The sequence below is a fragment of the Schistocerca gregaria genome, chromosome 11 (genome assembly GCF_023897955.1).
Source record: "Schistocerca gregaria isolate iqSchGreg1 chromosome 11, iqSchGreg1.2, whole genome shotgun sequence".
Lineage (NCBI taxonomy): Eukaryota > Metazoa > Arthropoda > Insecta > Orthoptera > Acrididae > Schistocerca > Schistocerca gregaria.
Genome location: NC_064930.1, coordinates 116472889 through 116488868, shown reverse-complemented (window position 1 = coordinate 116488868; position 15980 = coordinate 116472889). Strand labels below are relative to the sequence as shown.

Here is a 15980-nt window from a genome sequence, read left to right as displayed (position 1 = left end):
GAAGCCGCCTAGTAGAATTTTGTACAGAGCACAACTTAGTCATAGGTAACACTTGGTTTAAGAATCATGAAAGAAGGTTGTATACGTGGAAGAACCCTGGAGATACTAAAAGGTATCAGATAGATTATATAATGGTAAGACAGAGATTTAGGAACCAGGTTTTAAGTTGTAAGACATTTCCAGGGGCAGATGTGGACTGACCACAATCTATTGGTTATGACCTGTAGATTAAAACTGAAGAAACTGCAAAAATGTGTTAATTTAAGGAGATAGGAATTGGATAAACTGAAAGAACCAGAGGTTGTACAGAGTTTCAGGGAGAGCATAAGGGAACAATTGACAGGAATAGGGGAAAGAAATACAGTAGAAGAAGAATGGGTAGCTCTGAGGGATGAAGTAGTGAAGGCAGCAGAGGATAAAGTAGGTAAAAAGACGAGGGCTGCTAGAAATCCTTGGGTAACAGAAGAAATATTGAATTTAATTGATGAAAGGAGAAAATATAAAAATGCAGTAAATGAAGCAGGCAAAAAGGAATACAAACGTCTCAAAAATGAGATCGACAGGAAGTGCAAAATGGCTAAACAGGGATGGCTAGAGGACAAATGTAAGGATGTAGAAGCTTGTCTCACTAGGGGTAAGATAGATACTGCCTACAGGAAAATTAAAGAGACCTTTGGAGAGAAGAGAACCACGTGTATGAATATCAAGAGCTCAGATGGCAACCCAGTTCTAAGCAAAGAAGGGAAGGCAGAAAGGTGGAAGGACTATATAGAAGGTTTATACAAGGGTGATGTACTTGAGGACAATATTATGGAAATGGAAGAGGATGTAGATGAAGACGAAATGGGTGATACGATACTGCGTGAAGAGTTTGACAGAGCACTGAAAGACCTGAGTCGAAACAAGGCCCCCGGAGTAGACAACATTCCATTAGAACTACTGACAGCCTTGGGAGAGCCAGTCATGACAAAACTCTACCAGCTGGTGAGCAAGATGTATGAGACAGGCGAAATACCGTCAGACTTCAAGAAGAATATAATAATTCCAATCCCAAAGAAAGCAGGTGCTGACAGATGTGAAAATTACCGAACTATCAGTTTAATAAGTCACAGCTGTAAAATACTAACGCGAATTTTTTACAGACGAATGTGAAAACTGGTAGATGCGGACCTCGGGGAGGATCAGTTTGGATTCCGTCGAAATGTTGGAACACGTGAGGCAATACTGACCTTACGACTTATCTTAGAAGAAAGATTAAGAAAAGGCAAACCTACGTTTCTAGCATTTGTAGACTTATAGAAAGCTTTTGACAATGTTGACTGGAGTACTCTTTTTCAAATTCTAAAGGTGGCAGGGGTAAAATACAGGGAGCGAAAGGCTATTTACAATTTGTACAGAAACCAGATGGCAGTCATAAGAGTCGAGGGGCATGAAAGGGAAGCAGTGGTTGGGAAAGGAGTGAGACAGGGTTGTAGCCTCTCCCCGATGTTATTCAATCTGTATATTGAGCAAGCAGTAAAGGAAACAAAAGAAAAATTTGGAGTAGGTATTAAAATTCATGGAGAAGAAGTAAAAACTTTGAGGTTCGCCGATGACATTGTAATTCTGTCAGAGACGGCAAAGGACTTGGAAGAGCAGTTGAACGGAATGGACAGTGTCTTGAAAGGAGGATATAAGATGAACATCAACAAAAGCAAAACGAGGATAATGGAATGTAGTCCAATTAAATCGGGTGATGCTGAGGGAATTAGATTAGGAAATGAGACACTTAAAGTAGTAAAGGAGTTTTGCTATTTAGGAAGTAAAATAACTGATGATGGTCGAAGTAGAGAGGATATAAAATGTAGACTGGCAATGGCAAGGAAAGCGTTTCTGAAGAAGAGAAATTTGTTAACATCGAATATAGATTTAAGTGTCAGGAAGTCATTTCTGAAAATATTTGTTTGGAGTGTAGCCATGTATGGAAGTGAAACATGGACGATAACTAGTTTGGACAAGAAGAGAATAGAAGCTTTCGAAATGTGGTGCTACAGAAGAATACTGAAGATAAGGTGGATAGATCACGTAACTAATGAGGAGGTATTGAATAGGATTAGGGAGAAGAGAAGTTTGTGGCACAACTTGACTAGAAGAAGGGATCGATTGGTAGGACATGTTTTGAGGCATCAAGGGATCACAAATTTAGCATTGGAGGGCAGTGTGGAGGGTAAAAATCGTAGAGGGAGACCGAGAGATGAGTACACTAAGCAGATTCAGAAGGATGTAGGTTGCAGTAGGTACTGGGAGATGAAGAAGCTTGCACAGGATAGAGTATCATGGAGAGCTGCATCAAACCAGTCTCAGGACTGAAGACCACAACAACAACAACATAGTTATTGAGAAGCCACATCAACCACTGTAATTTACGACAAGTTAAATAAGTAATTAAAGATAATTGAGGGTCACTGTAGACATTTTCATAGTTTTCTCTTTTATGAAACTTAACTTAAACCTAGATTACAGATGTGATATGGCACAGGTCATCCTTCGATCCATTGTGTAACTTGGAAACACATTCAGGGAGTATTCGTTCACATTTTTGTTGATCGCAGTTGGTTTTTATCATCCTGTATTAAAATATATCCTTTTATCAATAGTGCAATTTATAAACAATGTTTTGCAAGTAGAATAAAATTTCCAGTGGTAAACGTAACTGCTTTTTCGACGTTATTTTACCAGATAACTGAAAATAGGAAAGCCTTGAACTCCTTCCACAAAATTTAGTTAGTATTGAGATTGTTTTACAGGGAGTGCAGGAGAGCTGACGCAGAAATCATTAAGTATTTGATTATATCATCGCTAGTCTCACTGAACTCTTCTGAACTCTACATGTCATGTGTGGTCTGGCGTCTCCTCACCAGTAACAGGTCACCGGTTCAAACTAGTCAATTCCCTAAAAAATACGCTCAGAGCGTCTTTGCGCGAAAGTGGTATGGAGACACGAGTCAGAACAGACAGACACCACGCAGAGAATGTTAGACGCCGCCTGTCCTGTTTTACCAGACTGATCAGCCTACGACGTCCAACATCTGTAATAGGAGTTGCCGCCTAACCCACGACGTTCGCACGTGATATCACTTTGCTTTCACCACGTGTCAAAAACACTCACTACAGCACTCCTCGGGCACCCGACAAGTCGTGCAGTTTCCGAAATGGTGGTGCCGAACCTCCAACCCATCTGCCCTTGGTTAAACTGAGATAGATCGCGCGTCATACCCACTCTATACAGGGCCAGCACGCTAACTCCATCTGCATGCACAGTGAGTGTGTCCATCTGACTAGCAGTCATTCCTCGCCAGGTGAGGCTGCTATCGCCCGGACGGGTTTATATCGATAGTACGTCGGTGGTCATAATGTTCTGCCTAATGAGTGCATTGAGTTGCACAAAATCGAGACTGCCTCAATTACGGACTTCCACCGGCGAGACAGGTACTCGCCGAATGCAAACTGACACGTATGCGGCACTTGTTTCACGTCGGAGAATACCGGGCACACACGCGTGTAAAGCTTTCAATTGAGAGCGGGCGTAGAGACTGGTGGACACTTGAATACTGTGTGTGCTCGATATAAATTACATAAAACAACATACAGTCATGCTCATACACTACTGGCCATTAAAATTGGTACACCAAGGAAAAGTGCGGATGATAAACGGGTATTCATTGGACAAATATATTATACTAGAACTGACACGTGATTACATTTTCACGCAGTTTGGGTGCATAGATCCTGAGAAATCAGTACCCAGAACAACCACATCTGGCCGTAATAACGGCCTTGATACGCCTGGGCATTGAGTCAAACAGACCTCGGATGGCGTGTACAGGTACAGCTGCCCGTGCAGCTTCAACACGATACCACAGTTCATCAAGAGTAGTGGCTGGCGTATTGTGGCGAGCCAGTTGCTCGGCCACCATTGACCAGACGTCTTCATTTGTTGCCAGGTCTGGAGAATATAGTGACCAGGCCAGCAGTCGAGCATTTTCTGTATCCAGAAAGGCCCGAACAGAACCTGTAACATGCGGTCGTGCATTATCCTGCTGAAATGTAGGGTTTCACGGGGATCGAATGAAGGGTAGAGCCACGGGTCGTAACACATCTGAAATGTAACGTCCACTGTTCAAAGCGCCGTTAATGCGAACAAGAGCTGACCGAGACGTGTACCCGATGGCACCCCATACCATCACGCCGGGTGATACGCCAGTGTGGTGATGACGAATACACGCTTCCAATATGCGTTCACCGCGATGTCGCCGAACACGGATGCGACATCGTGATGCTGTAAACAGAACCTGGAATCTTCCGAAAAAATGACGTTTTGCCATTCGTACACCGAGGTTCGTCGTCGAGTACACCATCGCAGGCGCTCCTGTCTGTGATGCAGCGACGAGGGTAACCGCAGCCACGGTCTCCAAGCTGATAGTCCGTGCTGCTGCAAACGTCGTCGAACTGAGCGTGCAGATGGTTGTTGCCTTGCAAACGTCCCCATCTGTTGACTCAGGGATCGAGACGTGGCTGCACGATCCGTTACAGCCGTGTGGTTAAGATGCCTGTCATCTCGACTGCTAGTGATACGAGGCCGTTGGGATCCAGTACGGCGTTCCGTATTACCCTCCTGAACCCACCGATTCCATATTCTGCTAACAGTCATTGGATCTCGACCAATGCGAGCAGCAGCGTCGCGATACGATAAACCGCAATCGCGATAGGCTACAATCCGACCTTTGTCAAAGTCGGAAACGTGATGTTACGGATTTCTCCTCCTTAAACGAGGCATCACAGCAACGTTTAACCAGACAACGCTGGTCAACTGCTGTTTATGAGATATCGGTTGGAAACTTTCCTCATATCAGCACGTTGTAGGTGGCGCCAACGTTGTGTGAATGCTCTGAAAAGCTAATCATTTGTATATCACAGCATCTTATTCCTGTCGGTTAGATTTTGCGTCTGTAGCACGTCATCTTCGTGGTCTAGCAGTTTTAATGGCCAGTAGTGTAAATTAAGGATAATGCTGATACGTGGTGAAACAGCGCTCTGGTGGACGGTTTGCGGGTTTAAAACACCTCGGGGTATGACCGTGCGGTGCATTTGACCTGCGGTCGTTGCACGGTGGCGCTGGCAGCAGTCCACATACGCAGAGGTGTGTTGGTGCATGTCAGAGTACGGTGCAGCGAGTAAGTGTGCAGAGGTTTCCAGACCTGCTAATGGTGACTGCGTGTTGAAAATGGGTCAAAGGACAGACATTGATGACGTCATGAGGGGTAGATACTAGGGCGACTGGAGGCTGGTCAAGCACAGCAGAATATACGAGTATCTTAATTTTAGCCATTGTTGTCAGCGCTCCTTCCGTGACTATTCCTCTCGTAAAATAAAACACAATCGCCTTCATCCACAGTCGTGATTTTATTTAAAATGCACGATGTATTTCGTGCCCTGGGCGCTCATCTTCAATTGCTTTGACAGTTTACATCGTTTTTTTCAGATTTAGATTAATTCTGGTCCTGGTAAGGTTACAATGGTGTATTACAATGCAAACGCATTGTGAATGTAAGTTTACAAAACGAATACAGATCGAAAAATAACTTATTGTTCCCGGTGGTAGATACATGGTTTTGAATCACAGTACGAGTAAACATGTCCAACTACGTGTACACACTTTTTATTCTACGGTCCATTCTGTAAACACAAGTCAAAACAAGTAAAAAAGTTTTCAAATATAAACATGCAGCGTTTCTACAAATAGACACATGTTGTTATTTCAAAGGAAATACAAAGCCATTATACACTGAAGCGTCAAAGAAACTGGTATAGGCATGCGTATCCAAATACAGAGATATGTAGACATGCACAATGCGGGTTGCGGTCGGCAACGCCTGTATAAGACAGCAAGTGTCTGGCGCAATTGTTAGATCGGTTACTGCTCCTACAATTGCAGGTTATCAAGACTTAAGTGACTCCGAACGTGGTATTATAGTCGGCGCACGAACGATGGGAGACAGCATCTGCGAGGTAGCGAAGAAGTTGGGATTTTCCAGTACGACCATTTCACTAGTGTATTGTGAATATCAGAAACCCGGTAAAACATCAAATCTCCGACATCGCTGCGGCCGAAACAAGATCTTGCAAGAACGGGATCAACGACGACTGAAGAGAATCGTTCGACATAACAGAAGTGCAACCCTTCTACAGATTTCAATGCCGAGCTATCAACAAGCGCAGCGTGCGAGCCATTCAACTAAGCATAATCGATATGGGCTTTCGGAACCGAAGGCCCACTCGTGTACCCTTGAAGACTACACGACACAAAGCTGTACGCCTCGCCTGGGCCCCTCAACACCGGCAATGGGCTGTTGATGACTCGAGGAAACATGTTACCTGGTCGGACGAGTCTCGTTTCAAAGTGTATCCAGCGGATGAGCGTGTTCGGGTATGGAGACAACCTCATGAATCTAAGGACCCCACGTGTCAGCAGGGGACTGTTCAAGCTGGTGGAGGCTGTGTAATGGTGTGGGGTTTGTGCAGTTGGAGCGATACGGGACCCCTGATACGTCTAGATACGACTCTGACAGGTGACACGTACGTAAGCATCCTGTCTGATCACCTGCATCCATTCATGTCCATTGTGCATTCCGACGGACCTGGGCAATTCCAGCAGGACAATGCGACACCCCACACGTCCATAATTGCTACAGCGTGGCTCCAGGCACGCTCTCCTGAGTTTAAACACTTCCGCTGGCCAACAAATTTTCCAGACATGAACACTATTGAGCATATCCGGGATTCCTTTCAACGTGCTGTTCATAAGAGATCTCCACTCCCTCGTACTCTTTTGGATTTATGGACAGCTCTGCAGGGTTCATGGTGTCAATTCCCTCCAGCACTGCTTCAGACATTAATCGATTCCGTTGCACGAAGTGTTGCGGCACTTCAGTCTGCTCGCGGTGGTCCTACACTTTATTAGCCAGCTGTACCAGTTTCTTTGGCTCTTCAGTGTATTATTAGTTATACAGGATGTCATTTACAAAACAAATATTTCTTTGTGAATAGATAAAATGTGTAGTAAATAGGCTTCTTGGTTTCGCCGCTGGATCACGTTGTGGAAATTCCACAATATTTCATCGGAGCAACTGTCCGACTTGTTCAGGTGGTTCAACCTTGTAAATGTAAAGGTAAAACGTGAATTGCGTTAGCTTTGCTCACACTATTAAATATTTGTTTCTTTAAGAAAAAATAAACTTTTAAAATTACTGACGGAACCATGGCTCCTAAACTGTGTTTGTTCATTCAACATCTTTGTGTAACATTATTTCATTGTGGAATACATTTAGACTGTTGTGAATGTCACTTAGACTGTGTCTCTTAACGTATTTATGGTTGGCTATTGTAAATTTGTCAAAGTGGTTAAGTCCAAAAGCATAGGCGTGTTCTTTGCAACACAGAATACCACGGTAAAAAACTTGGTCGACTAGAACAATTAGAAAATAATGCTACACAAAGAAAAATCTTCTGATAACTCGTTGAATAAACAAACAAGAGTTCAGCAGCCACAATTTTTTCAGTAATTTTGGAAGTACACTATTGGCCATTAAAATTGCTACATCACGAAGATGACGTCCTACAGACACGAAATTTAACCGACAGGAAGAAGATGCTGTGATATGCAAATGATTATCTTTTCAGAGCATTCACACACGGTTGGCGCCGGTGGAGACACATGCAACGTGGTGATATGAGGAAAGTTTCCAAACGATTTCTCATACACAAACAGCAGTTGACCGGCGTTGCCTGGTGAAACGTTGTTGTGATGCCTCGTGTAAGGAGGAGAAATCCGTACGATCACGTTTCCGACTTTGACAAAGGTCTGGTTGTAGCCTATCGCGATTGCGGTTTATCGTATCGCGACATTGCTGCTCGCGATGGTCGAGATCCAATGACTGTTAGCAGGAAATGGAATCAGTGGGTTCAGGAGAGTAATACGTAACGCCGTGCTGGATCCCAACGGCCTCGTATCACTAGCAGTCGAGATGACAGGCATCTTATCCGCACCGCTGTAACGCATCGTGCAGCCACGTCTCGATCCCTGAGTCAGCAGATGGGGACGTTTGCAAGACAACAACCATCTGAACGAAGAGTTCGACGACGTTTGCAACAGCACGGATTATCAGCTCGGAGACCAGGGCTGCGGTTACCCTTGACGCTGCGTAACAGAGAAGAGCGCCTGCGATGGTGTACTCGACGAATGGCAAAACTTCATTTTTTGCGACGAATCTAGGTTCTGTTTACAGCATCACGATGGTCGCATCCGTGTTTGGCGATATCGCGGTGAACGCACATTGAAAGCGTGCATTCGTCATCGCCATACTGGCATATCAACCGGCGTGATGGTATGGGGTGCCATTGGTTACACGTGTCGGTCACCTCTTGTTCGCATTGACGGCACTTTGAACAGTGGACGTTACATTTCAGGTGTGTTACGATCCGTGGCTCTACCCTTCATTCGATCCCTGCGAAACCCTACATTTCAGCAGGATAATGCACGACCGCACGTTGCAGATCCTGTACGGGCCTTTCTGGATACAGAAAATGTTCGACTGCCAGCACATTCTCCAGACCTCTCACCAATTGAAAACGTCTGGTCAATGGTCGCCGAGCAACTGGCTCGTCACAATACGCCAGTCACTACTCTTGATGAACTGTGGTATCGTGTTGAAGCTTGCATGGGTAGTTTGCCTGTACACGCCATCCAAGCTCTGTTTGACTCAATGCCCAGGCGTATCAAGGCCGTTATTACGGCCAGAGGTGGTTGCCCTGGGTACTGATTTCTAAGGGTCTATGCACTCAAATTGCGTGAAAATGTAAAAATGGTTCAAATGGCTCTGAGCACTATGGGACTCAACTGCTGTGGTCATCAGTCCCCTAGAACTTAGAACTACTTAAACCTAACTAACCTAAGGACATCACACACATCCATGCCCGAGGCAGGATTCGAACCTGCGACCGTGGCAGTCGCACGGTTCCGCACTGCGCGCCTAGAACCGCGAGACCACCGCGGCCGACGTGGAAATGTAATCATACGACAGTTCTAGTACAATATATTTGTCCAATGAATACCCGTTTATCACCTGCACTTTTTCATGGTGTAGCAATTTTAATGGCCAGTAGTGTATATTTTTTCCTACAGAAACAAATATTTTTGGTAACATAATCCACATTTGACATATTGATAAATATTCGTTTTGTACGTGATATCCTGTATAAGTAATAACATAATGGCTTTAGATCTCCTCTGGAATAATAACTCAAGTAATTGTAGAAGTGCAGCATCTTTACATTCAAAATTCTTTCGCTTGTTTCTACTTGTATTTACAGCATAAAAGGTGTATACATGTATATAAAAATGTTTACTCATAGTGTGCTTCAAAACCACGTATCCACCAATGGAAGCTGTTACTTTTCCATTTGTGTTAGTTTTGTAAAAAAAAATTAACACTGTGCCAGCTTTGTAATATAACGTTGTAATCTTACTAGGACCAGAAACAGCCTAAATCTGAAGAAATAATCTGTGTAGATTGTCAAAGCAACTGAAGATGAGACGTTAATTCTCGAAATGCATTGCGAATTGAAATAAAATTACGACTGTGACACGAACATTCTGTGGTACTGACACAGCAGATAAACTAGAAAGTATGTTTTTGGTTCTTACGTACATGTCATGAGTGATGTCATTGCAAAAAAAGCCAGGCTTCGCACCCTGGAGGTAATTAACCCCTAAGGGGTAAAATGAAATTTTCTGAGGGGTAAAAAGTAAACGATTGATTCTGTTTCACTCACAAAACTAAATTATTTATAAAATACCATTACTATTATCACATTTTTTCAAGACTCTAGTATTGATGTCCGCATGTCGGGCTCTAGCGGTCGGCTTCCCGAGAACGGGGTCCCGGGTTCGATTCTCGGTGGGGTCAGGGATTTTCAACTGCCTCCAGATGACTCAGTGTGTGTGGTGTCATCATTTCATCATCATTCACGAAAGGGGGGAGATAGAACTGAGCAAAGGTTGGGAATTTGTACGGGCGCAGGTAAGCACGCAGTTGAGCGCCCCCCAAACCACAAACATCATCATCATCTACGAGGCGTGTTTTTTAAGTAAGTACCGTTTTGAAATTAAAAAAAGACATGCAAAGATATCTCAATAATTTTATTTTCACATGAAAGCCTGTACGTTACTCTAGTTTTCTACATAATTTCCGTCAATATTGAGGCTGGTTCAAATGGCTCTGAGCACTGTGGGACTTAACTGCTGAAGTCACCAGTCCCCTAGAACTTAGAACTACTTGAACCTAACTAGCCTAAGGACATCACACACACCCATGCCCGAGGCAGGATTCGAACCTGCGACCGTAGCGGTCGCGCGGTTCCAGACTGAAGCGCCTAGAACCGCTCGGTCACTCTGGCCGGCTCAATATTGAGGCACTTGTCATAACGCTATACCAGTTTTTTAATACCCTCCTCACAGAAGTCTGCCGCCTGTCTTGTTAACCACTGCATCACCACTGTTTTGACTTCGTCATCGTCTCGAAGACGCTGACCGCCCAGGTGTTTCTTTGAGTGCAGCAACAGATGGTAGTCACTGGGCGCAAGATCGTGGCTGTACGGAGGGTGATCTAGAGTTTCCCGTCGAAAAGATGTGATGAGGTCTTTGGTCTGATTCGCCACACGCAGACGGGCATTGTCCTGCAGCAAAACGATGCCCTTGCTCAACTAGCCACGTCTTTGATCTGATTTGAATAAAAACCGCGCAGATGGTGCAATGTCTTACAGTGCGGCATTGATTGAGTCATGGCGAGTCGACGACGAAGTCAGTGACAATGACAAAGACGATGACGAAGTCAAAACGGTGGTGGTGCAGTGGTTAACAAGTCTGGCGGCAGACTTCTATGAGGAGGGTATTCAAAAACTGGGACCACGTTATGACAAGTGCCTCAATATTGACGGAAATTATGTAGAAAAGTAGATTAAGGTACAGGCTTTCACCTAAAAATAAAACTATTGAGATTGAGGGAAATTATGTAGAAAAGTAGATTAAGGTACAGGCTTTCATCTAGAGATAAAATTATTGAGATTGATGGAAATTATGTAGAAAAGTAGATTAAGGTACGGGCTTTCATCTAAAAATAAAATTATTGAGATTGATGGAAATTATGTAGAAAAGTAGATTAAGGTACAGGCTTTCAAGTAAAAATAAAATTATTGAGATATCTTAGCACGTCTTTTTTTAATTTCAAAACCGTAGTTACTTAAAAACACGCCTCGTAGTATTGATTATACCAGTTTTCAATAATTACTTTTTTTTAATTAGTAGCATTAAAGCGATGGAGGTTACAGGTACCTAACACCGACTATACACATACACTCCTGGAAATTGAAATAAGAACACCGTGAATTCATTGTCCCAGGAAGGGGAAACTTTATTGACACATTCCTGGGGTCAGATACATCATATGATCACACTGACAGAACCACAGGCACATAGACACAGGCAACAGAGCATGCACAATGTCGGCACTAGTACAGTGTATATCCACCTTTCGCAGCAATGCAGGCTGCTATTCTCCCATGGAGACGATCGTAGAGATGCTGGATGTAGTCCTGTGGAACGGCTTGCCATGCCATTTCCACCTGGCGCCTCAGTTGCACCAGCGTTCGTGCTGGACGTGCAGACCGCGTGAGACGACGCTTCATCCAGTCCCAAACATGCTCAATGGGGGACAGATCCGGAGATCTTGCTGGCCAGGGTACTTGACTTACAGCTTCTAGAGCACGTTGGGTGGCACGGGATACATGCGGACGTGCATTGTCCTGTTGGAACAGCAAGTTCCCTTGCCGGTCTAGGAATGGTAGAACGATAGGTTGGATGACGGTTTGGACGTACCGTGCACTATTCAGTGTCCCCTCGACGATCACCAGAGGTGTACGGCCAGTGTAGGAGATCGCTCCCCACACCATGATGCCGGGTGTTGGCCCTGTGTGCCTCGGTCGTATGCAGCCCTGATTGTGGCGCTCACCTGCAAGGCGCCAAACACGCATACGACCATCATTGGCACCAAGGCAGAAGCGACTCTCATCGCTGAAGACGACACGTCTCCATTCGTCCCTCCATTCACGGCTGTCGCGACACCACTGGAGGCGGGCTGCACGATGTTGGGGCGTGAGCGGAAGACGGCCTAACGGTGTGCGGGACCGTAGCCCAGCTTCATGGAGACGGTTGCGAATGGTCCTCGCCGATACCCCAGGAGCAACAGTGTCCCTAATTTGCTGGGAAGTGGCGGTGCGGTCCCCTACGGCACTGCGTAGGATCCTACGGTCTTGGCGTGCATCCGTGCGTCGCTGCGGTCCGGTCCCAGGTCGACGGGCACGTGCATCTTCCGCCGACCACTGGCGACAACATCGATGTACTGTGGAGACCTCACGCCCCACGTGTTGAGCAATTCGGCGGTACGTCCACCGGCCTCCCGCATGCCCACTATACGCCCTCGCTCAAAGTCCGTCAACTGCACATACGGTTCACGTCCACGCTGTCGCGGCATGCTACCAGTGTTTGAGACTGCGATGGAGCTCCGTATGCCACGGCAAACTGGCTGACACTGACGGCGGCGGTGCACAAATGCTGCGCAGCTAGCGCCATTCGACGGCCAACACCGCGGTTCCTGGTGTGTCCGCTGTGCCGTGCGTGTGATCATTGCTTGTACAGCCCTCTCGCAATGTCCGGAGCAAGTATGGTGGGTCTGACACACCGGTGTCAATGTGTTCTTTTTTCCATTTCCAGGAGTGGATTTTGGGCTTTGTCCCGTACATCGCTGATGATAAAAGTGAGACATATAGGTAACAAATACTAAATATATTAAGAAAAGGTCTTCTCCGAGTTGTAGATAGTACCTGCAATAGTCCAGAAATTGCTTTATTACTCGCTTAGATAAATAAATTAATTTACAGCACGGCATAGCAGTAACTACATAAGGACAACTACTGCGCTATACACATTTTATTATTATTATTAAAAATAATAATATTAGTGGCTATGGTCAGGCACAGTGCATAAACAGCCTCAATTTCTGACAATTCAGAAATAAGGTTGGGTTGCGTTGTTTTGAGGGACGAGACCAGACAGCCAGGTCATCGGTCTCATCGGATTAGGGCGGGACGGTGAAGGAAGTCAGCCGTGCCCATACAAAGGAACCATCCCGGCATTTGCCTGGGGCGATTTTAGGGAAATAGCGGAGAAACCTAAATCAAGATGGTCGGACGCGGGATTGAACCGTCGTCCTCCCGATTACGAGTCCAGTGTGCTAACCTCTGCGCCACCTCGCTCGGTCAGAAATAAGGAGCAGCAATCGAATAATTTAGAAACAGTAAGTATAGTGTATACGTTATAACGTGGTCGATTTTAAATGGGTTTGCACTGAGCCGGTGAAGCAAGTGTCACAATGGAGAGGACGAATACAGGGGAAGCGTGTTTTGTAACAGGTGTCTGCCCTCACTGTGGGTAGTTAGCTGTCTTTCCTGAGAAGGGCATGTGCGTAGCACTTGCGATGCACCAGGAATTCCTTCGTAATTCATTCTAACACACACACACACACACACACACACACACACACACACAGGCCACACACACAGATATACACATACACACACATACCCACAAACTGAATATCATTGTTGTTTTACAAATCAAATTGCCTTTTCCTGCTACTATTTATTTTATTTAATCCATACGCGTTTCGCCTTATACTGTTTTAAGGCATTATCAATGGGATCTATAATGATACAGTTTTGTTAGTTATAGATTATCAAGCAGTTCACTTCGCGATTTTTTTAAACGTAATTACTTACGACGTCTACAGACGTTAAAGTAACCTCTGAGTGCCACAAGGGAGTGTTATGGGACCATTGGATCAAATGGCTCTGAGCAATATGGGACTCAACATCTTAGGTCATAAGTCCCCTAGAACTTAGAACTACTTAAACCTAACTAACCTAAGGACATCACACACATCCATGTCCGAGGCAAGATTCGAACCTGCGACCGTATCGGTCTCGCGGTTCCAGACTGTAGCGCCTAGAACCGCTCGGCCACTCCGGCCGGCTGAGTAATTACATCTTTTACAAGAAATCGCGAAGTGAACTGTTTGATAATCTGTAACTAACAATACTGTATCATTATAGATCCCACTGATGATGCCTTAAAACAGTAGAAGGCGGAACGCGCATGGATTAAATAAAATAAATAGCAGCAGGAAAAGGCAGTTCGATTTGAAAAACAAGTATTTATATACTTGCTGCGGAAGATGGCCAGACAAACAAACGTGAATATCATACACTTTCATCATTTTAAACATAAAAGTATTCCAGGAAAAGTCTGTCATTCTAAAGTTAGATAGGTGCAAAAATTGGTCATAATATGGGAGGGGGGGGGGGGGGGGGCTATAGACCGCACAGGCAGCGGGAGGGGGGGGGGGGGGTGATAGCTAATGTCCAATTGCATTCAGGGTTAATGGTCTATGAAAGGTTGGGAACCGCTGCCTTACACGAACGAAAGGTAGAGAATAAAGCTCGTAGAGTTGTTTAAACAATTTCGGTGGGTATAGAGCATCGTCGGATGATGATCGACGAATTGGAATCGGGGCCGTAGCTCCCTGTCGTGTGAAAGTAGAAAACTATGTGCCATAAAATACTGACTCGACTTAGCTGGAGTCGGCGAGACGGCGCAAACTCCTGGACCGGGGCGGATGACGTCATACGCCAGCGTCTCCTTGGAAGTGCAGCACGCTACTGGAGTCGTGGGGTCCGGCGAAGGAGGCAGCCAGCCAATCCGTTGGTGGAAGGGGGGGGGGGAGGGAGGAGGGGTGGTAGGGGGACGGCCTGTCAGTCCCCACTAACCTGCGTCAATGTGTGTCCAGTTACGTGGCTGCAGCAAGCGCGGGCCGAGTTGGTCTTCGTCACCTCCACGGCAGGAAGATGGTCTTCCCCACATACGAAGTCGACGAGGAAAGCCTCGGCCTTACTACAAAGCTAGCGTTGACTGTCACCATCATCAGCCATGTATCATTCATTCCTGAACACAGGTATCATCCAGAGACATCCCAACATTACCATTTTCATCTGCTTTTGCACCCTCGTTCATCTTTGTGTAACGTTACTGGCGCTTCACAGCTGTAGGTCTCAGTGTACGAGGTATGTCCAAACACGGGAACTTCCCCATCGCACCCCCTCAAGTTGGCACAGTGGATAGGCCTTGAAAAAAACCGAGCGAGGTGGCGCAGTGGTAGCACACTGGACTCGCATTCGCGAGGACGACGATTCAATCCCGCGTCCGGCCATCCCGATTTAGGTTTCCCATGATTTCCCTAAATCGCTCCAGGCAAATGCTGGGATGGTTCCTTTGAAAGGACACGGCCGACTTCCTTCCCCATCCTAGCCTCTTCACCCAAAGCAACAACAACCTTGAAAACATGAACACAGATCAATCGAGAAAACAGGGAGAAGTTCTGTGGAACTATGAAAAAAATAAGCAAAATATACAAACTGATAGTCCATGCGCAAGATAGGCAACATCAAGGACAGTGTGAGCTCAAGAGCGCCGTGGTCCCGTGGTTAATGTAAGCAGCTGCAGAACGAGAGGTCCTTAGTTCAAGACTTCCCTCGAGTGAAAAGTTTACCTTCTTTGTTTTCGCAAAGTTATGATCTGTCCGTTCGTTCATTGCCGTGTCTGTTCACTGTAATAAGTTTTGTGTCTGTGTTTTGCGACCGCACCATAAAACCGTGCGATTAGTAGACGAAAGGACGTGCCTTTCCAATGGGAACCGAAAACATTTGATCGCAAGGTCATAGGTCAACCGGTTCCTCCACAGGAAAACACGTCTGATATATCCTATACGAAACTA

At 45.5% G+C, this 15980-nt stretch overlaps 1 protein-coding gene across 1 annotated transcript in view; it reads right to left on the bottom strand.

Moving 5' to 3' along the window:
• The window catches only part of LOC126295139 (uncharacterized), a 92095-nt gene extending 77225 nt beyond the window's left edge, over positions 1-14870 (bottom strand). The window contains exon 1 of the mRNA XM_049987420.1: positions 14776-14870. The gene's annotated coding sequence lies outside the window, so the exon portion shown is untranslated. The remainder of the gene's footprint in view (positions 1-14775) is intronic.
• Between the last annotated feature and the right edge of the window lie 1110 nt (positions 14871-15980).